Source organism: Triticum urartu, unplaced genomic scaffold (assembly GCF_003073215.2).
Source record: "Triticum urartu cultivar G1812 unplaced genomic scaffold, Tu2.1 TuUngrouped_contig_8177, whole genome shotgun sequence".
Classification (NCBI taxonomy): domain Eukaryota; kingdom Viridiplantae; phylum Streptophyta; class Magnoliopsida; order Poales; family Poaceae; genus Triticum; species Triticum urartu.
The window spans coordinates 1-6,908 of NW_024119098.1; the positions used below are offsets into that span (position 1 = coordinate 1).

At 52.6% G+C, this 6,908-nt stretch overlaps 2 pseudogenes; both read right to left on the bottom strand.

Moving 5' to 3' along the window:
• Positions 1 to 645: 645 nt before the first annotated feature.
• LOC125531815 lies at positions 646 to 2,106 on the bottom strand (annotated as a pseudogene).
• A 2,930-nt stretch (positions 2,107 to 5,036) lies between these two features.
• Positions 5,037 to 5,967, bottom strand: LOC125531814 (annotated as a pseudogene).
• Positions 5,968 to 6,908: the final 941 nt, after the last annotated feature.

Sequence of the window (6,908 nt, forward strand, 5' to 3'; positions counted from 1 at the left end):
TTTCGCCCAGGCTCGCGGGAGCGGCACGGAGGACGGTTCTCTGTGTTCTGCTCTCGCCGTTTGTGAACATTTACGCACACTATTATATATGGAACTATAATAAGGAACGTGTTCTAGCAGACTAGATCCCTTAGTTGTAGATGCTCTTATGTCACAGTCGCAATGTCACATAAATTCTTGCTTAGCGCAAAATGCAAGCTAAGAAACATATGAGCACTAACTGTCTAACTTTCAAATAAAAGGAAATGTGTATTGCTAAGTCTACGCCGTTTGTTTTTCTTTAGTCTCGGTCGACACCGAGAGGCGAGAGCTGCCGACCCGATTTTAGGTTCTGTGGAAAAGATTACATTGTTTTACAGTACTTCCTCTGTCTCATAATATAAAAGCGTTTTTGACATTACACTAGTGTAAAAATGATCTATATTATGGGACGAAGGGAGTAGTATGTGAATACACATTGCAACACACTGAATATTTTAAATAAAAATCTTAGTCGACTTGTGAAACGCGACTTAGACGGGTAGACAGGATAAACAAAACGATCACTGACATATACCGTATGCAACATATACCGTATGCCAGGTTCATTCATCAATGTAAACTTCCCCAGCGCCAAGATCATATGGCAAAATTCCGTAAAAGAGATCATGCATCGCTGAGTCCCATGGGGATCCCTTCCCCAGTGCGTGCCCGATCCTGAAGGCTGGCCACGTCCGCCAAGAACTGGGCAAACGCCAGGCGTGACGACCCGCCGTCGTTGCAAGCCGCCGCCGAGGCTTCCTTATGCGCCTCGACCCGTGCACTGAGCTCTCTGCCCTCCTCGGACTCCATGACAAGCCGTACCTTGCCCTCCACCTCGCCGGCCTTGACCAGCCCCTGCTGTCACCCGACCATCTCCACGGCGATCCCCATGTCCCCAATCATGAATATCTTGTTCATCTTCTGCTCCGCGTACAACGGCCAGCACAGCATCGGAACCCCCACCGTGACGCTCTCCAGCACCGAGTTCCACCCGCAATGCGTCACGAACGCCCTGGTGGCCCTGTGGCGGAGCACGTCTAACTGTGGCGCCCACAGCTTGACGACGAGGCCACGACCACTGGTGCGCTCCATGAACCCGTCTGGCAGGAGAGCGTCGAGGTGCGGGTCGGCATTGGGGTTGAACGGCTTCTCCATGTCGTGGACCGGTGCTCGCACGACCCATAGGAAGCGGTGGCCGGACTTTTCAAGGCCGACGGCGATCTCCCTGAGCTGCTCCTTGGAGTGGCTTTCTGCGCCTATGCTCCCGAAGCAGAGGAACACCACGCTGCGGTACGGTTGGCCGTCTAGCCAGACAAGGCTCTCGTGCCGCGCTTTTGCCTCGGCGATGGCACCGACAAACGGACCAACGCAGTACACCGGAGGCAAAACCCGGCCGGGGACACACCGTGGGTCCCTGAGAGCCGCCACCCCCCGAGCCTCCAGCGACTCGAACGTGTTCACCAGCGTGCCATTGGCCTCCATGATCCAGCACACGGAGCCCATCGTCGCCTTGTATGTTTCACTCTCCGGGTCCTCGAGCATTTCGGCCAGTAAGTGCGAAGCCGGCATGGGTGGAAGGCCGAAGAGGTCGATAGGGTTGTCTGCTAGCTCCCCGAAGCTCGCCCCGCCCTCTGGAAGGAGCGTAGGAAGCTGGGAGAAGGCGGCGAGGATGGAGGCGCTGCAGGTGAACAAGTTGTAGCAGGGGATCCCGAGCCTCTTTGCGACGACGACCGCCTCGCTGGACAACGAGTCGACGACCACGGCGTGAGGGTGCATAGAAGAGAGGAAGTCGTGCAGGCGCTCGTTGTAGCGGCGCAGGAGGTCGAGGTACCTGGGGATGAAGTGTATGTCCAGGGTTAGTTTGGGCGGGTCCTCCACACCTGGGAGCGTGTGGAAGCTGACGGACGGCATGGAGGCGGCGACGCGGGCGACGACCGCGCTGAAGACGATGTCTTCCATGACGCTAGGATCGATGAGCGCCACGGAGACGGCGTAGCCGTGCTCGAGAAGGCGGGCGGCGAGCTGCATCATCGGGACGAAGTGGCTCACGGCGAGGCCCGGGGAGAGAACGACCGTCTTCTCCATGGGCTATCTGTGACGCTGGGGCTGGGAGGATAAACTTGTGAGGACGCAGTATTAATTGATGCTTCAATCGATGGTTGCCAGATCCAAAATCTCTCACTTTCCACAGCTTTTGTAATCAGAAGTTTTAGTATGGTCCCAATTTTGTCATATGAAATACTGTACCTGGCTATGTCAATATAGAGAACGACCGTCTTCTCCATGGGCTATCTGTGACGCTGGGGCTGGGAGGATAAACTTGTGAGGACGCAGTATTAATTGATGCTTCAATCGATGGTTGCCAGATCCAAAATCTCTCACTTTCCACAGCTTTTGTAATCAGAAGTTTTAGTATGGTCCCAATTTTGTCATATGAAATACTGTACCTGGCTATGTCAATACCGACAATAAGAAGAGCCAGGAGCAAGCATGCGAGCCGCTCCGGCGTTAGACGCGTGTCATGCATGTGTAAATATTACGTACATATATACTGGGACGTACGATCAGGTTGCCGGCGGCATCTCGTCTCGACAGTTGGAGTATCATGAACCGTAGACGTCGACATATCGCCCTCGTCGTTGATCTGCCGCCGGCAACATATTACTTTGTTGTCGCTCAACCTGAATCCATATATGTTTGTTACAGCCGCATCAGCCAATTTTTTTGGGATGTCGATATCTATTAATTATTTGATTGAAGGCAATGCTCATCTGGATCGGATTGAACGGGAGATGGGTTCCGCCGGCCTACACGATGGATCTGGGCGTGCGTCTTCTCTGTGCAAACTGCAAAGCATGCATGATGCATACCTACTCAACCGTTGCCAGAGATTACCTACACGATGCAATGGACTGCAACTATGTGACATGGGGCCCTATTTTTTTTTCCTGGATAGAGACATGACGATCTAGATGGATGCGGCCTGATTTATATCCAGCATGCAACAAGCATACAAAAACAACGTAACATAGATTCTATAGTGTGATGCACAAACACATCTTTAGTCTTCTTACTTGCATGAGAAATGCCAGTATTCGCAACAGATTATACATAGATGTTGTACTCTTTCTCGGTTAATTATACTATTATCTTATGAAATATAACTTTTAAATTAAATGCCTCAGCCGCTACCCCTCATCCTCCATTTAAAGGCCTTGGAGATTGTGCCCATGATCCCCACTGCCCCGCGAATATTAAGGCGCATCGCAAACACTACCGTTGGGCCAAAGCCACAGTCAATCTTGCGCGCTGGCCCAGGCCACTACTTGGTGTGCGAGGCCTACGGAGACATCACTGCCTTGGCGGGCCCAGCCCCTCCCCTGGGTGCACGTGGCGCCCGACTGGCCCACCGCGGACCGCGAATTGACACCCGACAGGACTTAGGCCGGCCGGGGCGGTACCACTTGAGTGCCGGCTGCGCATTGCCTTGGCCGGCTGTGAGCAGTCAGCGTCCCTGGCATCTGACCAGTCTCCTGTTGGGAGACTTTCACCAGCCGGGTCTGGCCTCGTCACGACCCATAGTCATCGTCTACCACATGTCCTTGGGGGGAACCTATGGAGGCCCTTCGCTCGAGACCGCAGGACCTCAACAGGTTCAGGGGCTACTGTCAGGGGTATGACCCCCGGGTAGGCATAAGAAGACAAGTAAACGTTTCAAAACATTCGAGATAGCTCGGCTCCCTCAAACCGGCTGGCTCCTCGGCCGGCTCCCCCCGCTGGAGGCCGGCTAGGCAGGGCAGGCCACAGCTAGGAGCCGGCGGGGTCAGCGCCTATCACATCCAGTCGTACCAGGTACCGAGACAAGACATCCCCCACGACACGTGGGCATGACTACAATGTCGTCGTTACCGCTGGCCAAGACGACCCATGAAGGGGTGGTCCGGCACTGTAGAGGCGACGTGCCACCCTTCCCGTGGCGCCACGATGTACATGCCACGGTACCAAGTAGTCGGCAGGCCGCACAGCCAATAGGGTCCCGCAGCCAGCAGGCCCAACTGGAGGCTAGAGACGTTGGCAGCAGCGGCCCACCCCTCTCCCTCAAACACTTTGTAACCTGGGAGGTCGAAGTATAAGACCTCCCAAGAGCCTCCCTAGCAGGGGCCTGACCAATTCATTCCACACACGCGCGCACGCGTGAATGAGAGGGCAGAGCTAGAGCCCTCTGATTCCTCCTCTATATAGCTCTAGGAGCAACCTTGTAACACCATGTGTTCATCTTAGAGATCCTTGCGGGAGTAGGGGTGTTACCTCCATGTGAGGGCCCTAAACCTGGGTACGCCGCTGTGTCCATCAGTGCTTGTGCCTAATTCCGTATTCGGACACCGTCGGTGCTCGTCGGCACCTAACCACACGAGAGAAGCCACCCCATGGCATCTGCCGTGAAAATACCACGATGGTGTGTGTCTATGTACTTGGCATGCTTGTATGCTCCAGCATGCTTTGCATTATGGTACATACATGCATACGTATCACCTTGTCTTCGAATGGTGCAATGGGAGAGCTTTCGTATATGTTTGTCAGGCTAATACCCTACAAAAATATTGTGTTTAGTATATATTGTTTTTGAACAAGGTTTGGTATTTTCTTGGGCGGGGATACCCATTCGCTGATTGATTTTGGGAAAGCACAATCTTTTCTTTCCGCCGTACACCTCCACCGACGCCACTCTCCTGGCCAAATCTCCCTTTCCCTCTGCTCTGCTGCTCTTCCATTGTTGAACAGCTTTGGATGAAGCCGAGAGCTGTCAATCCAATTTTAGGATCTGTGCAAAAGACTTACATTGTTTTATAGTATTGTGTGAATAAATATTTGTTTTACTAGATAAACAAAACATGGCAACACACTGAATATTTTAGATACAAAATCTTAGTCGACTCGTGGAACGCCACTTAGACGGATAGATAGGTAAAACAAAATGATCACTGTAGAGACGCAACATATACCGCATGCCAAGATCATTCATCAATGTAAACTTCCCCGGTGCCAAGATCACATGGCAAAATTCCGTAAAAGAGATCATGCATCACGAGTTCCATGGAGATGCCTTCCCTGCCGGTGCATGCCCGATCCTGAAGGCTGGCTACGTCCGCCAAGAACTGGGCAAACGCCATGCGCGACGACCCGCCGTCGTTGCAAGCAGTTGTCGCGCCTTCCTTGTGCGCCTCGACCCGTGCACTGAGCTCTCTGCCCTCCTTGGACTCCATGACAAGCCGTACCTTGCCCTCCACCTCACCGGCCTTGACCAGCCCCTGCTGCCACCCGACCATCTCCATGGCGATCCCCATGTCCCCCACCATGAATAGTTTGTTCATCTTCTGCTCCACGTACAACGGCCAGCACAGCATCGGCACGCCCGCCGTCTCCAGCACCGAGTTTCACCCGTAGTGCATCACGAACGCCCCCCGATGGCCCTGTGGCAGAGCACGTCTAACTGTGGCGCCCACAGCTTGACGACGAGGCCACAACCACTGGTGCGCTCCATGAACCCGTCGGGCAGGAGAGCATGGAGGTCCGGGTCCGCACTGGGGGTCAAGCGGCTTCCCCGAGTCATCGGCCGGGGCTTGCACGACCCACAGGAAGCTGTGGCCAGACTTATTAAGGCCGACGGCGATCTCCCTGAGCTGCTCCTCGGAGTGGCTTTCTGCGCCTATGCTCCCGAAGCAGAGGAACACCACACCACGCTGCGGTCCGGTTGGCCGTCTAGCCAGACAAAGCACTCGTGCCGCTCTTTTGCCTTGGCGATGGCACCGACAAAAGACTGACACAGTACACTGGAGGCAATACACGGCGAGCAATGCTAGAATGACGAACATATTTTACATACTTTACGGAATGGTGGTAGGTGACAAGGTTTGATTGGAGATTAGAGAGGAAGACGGACCCCATCCCCCTGAAAATCAGGGCAGGGGGAGGGGATGGAGAGATGAGCAATGCTAGAGTGATAAGAGCATGGTTAATAAGAAAGCCTGCTGCCGGCTATATATGTACGCCATGTCACTTGTAGCCTTCGTAATAGCCTGCTAGTATATTAGATTGACTGTAAACTAGCTATCAATACTTAATGCGTGCATGTGAAAGGAGGGAAGGAGACGCATGCTGATTGGCGGGAATGAATGAAGCGCTAGCTCACCCGGCTGCATGCAGGCTGCATGTGGGTTGGATTTCTTGTTTCCAGCGTTGTAGCCAGCGATAACTGAAGCGCCCGCTTGCTTCTTTTCTCTTTTCTCTCTCTCTTCCAGCTATGATTTCGATGACGTGGAAGTTCTTATAGCCTGCTGACTGGGTACTATTATACTTGCTCTAAGCCCGTGCGTCTAGCATTTTTCGTGGAGAGATAATGAGTCTACATAGGCCCGTGAACCCTCCGTGATTGGGTTTACAATTTTTATCGATACTCGGCCAGGGACGAGTGATGCTAGACACATGGGTTTTTTAGAGGTGATTTACGGAGTGGTTAAGACTGTGTTTGATAGCAAAGGGTGAAATAAACCGAAGTATCCAAAACTACAGTATTTTTGGTTATAGGTATGAGATATCATGATTTTATCAAAACACAGTATTTTAGAGTATTCATAATACATAGAACCTGTTTGGTTGTTGCCACACAACGCTGTAAATTTTGCTGCCTAACCATTGCGTTCAAATACTTCAACAGCTACCTAGCCGTTGCATTAGCAGTGCAAGCACGCGCAGCTAGCCGGCCGTTTGAATTCTGTTGCGTTTTTGTAGCTAGCTAGCTGGCTATCCATTACCATCTTGCGTTCATAACAACCAAAACTACCCTCACAAAAAAAAAATCTCATACAAAAAGGACCACCCACAGCACC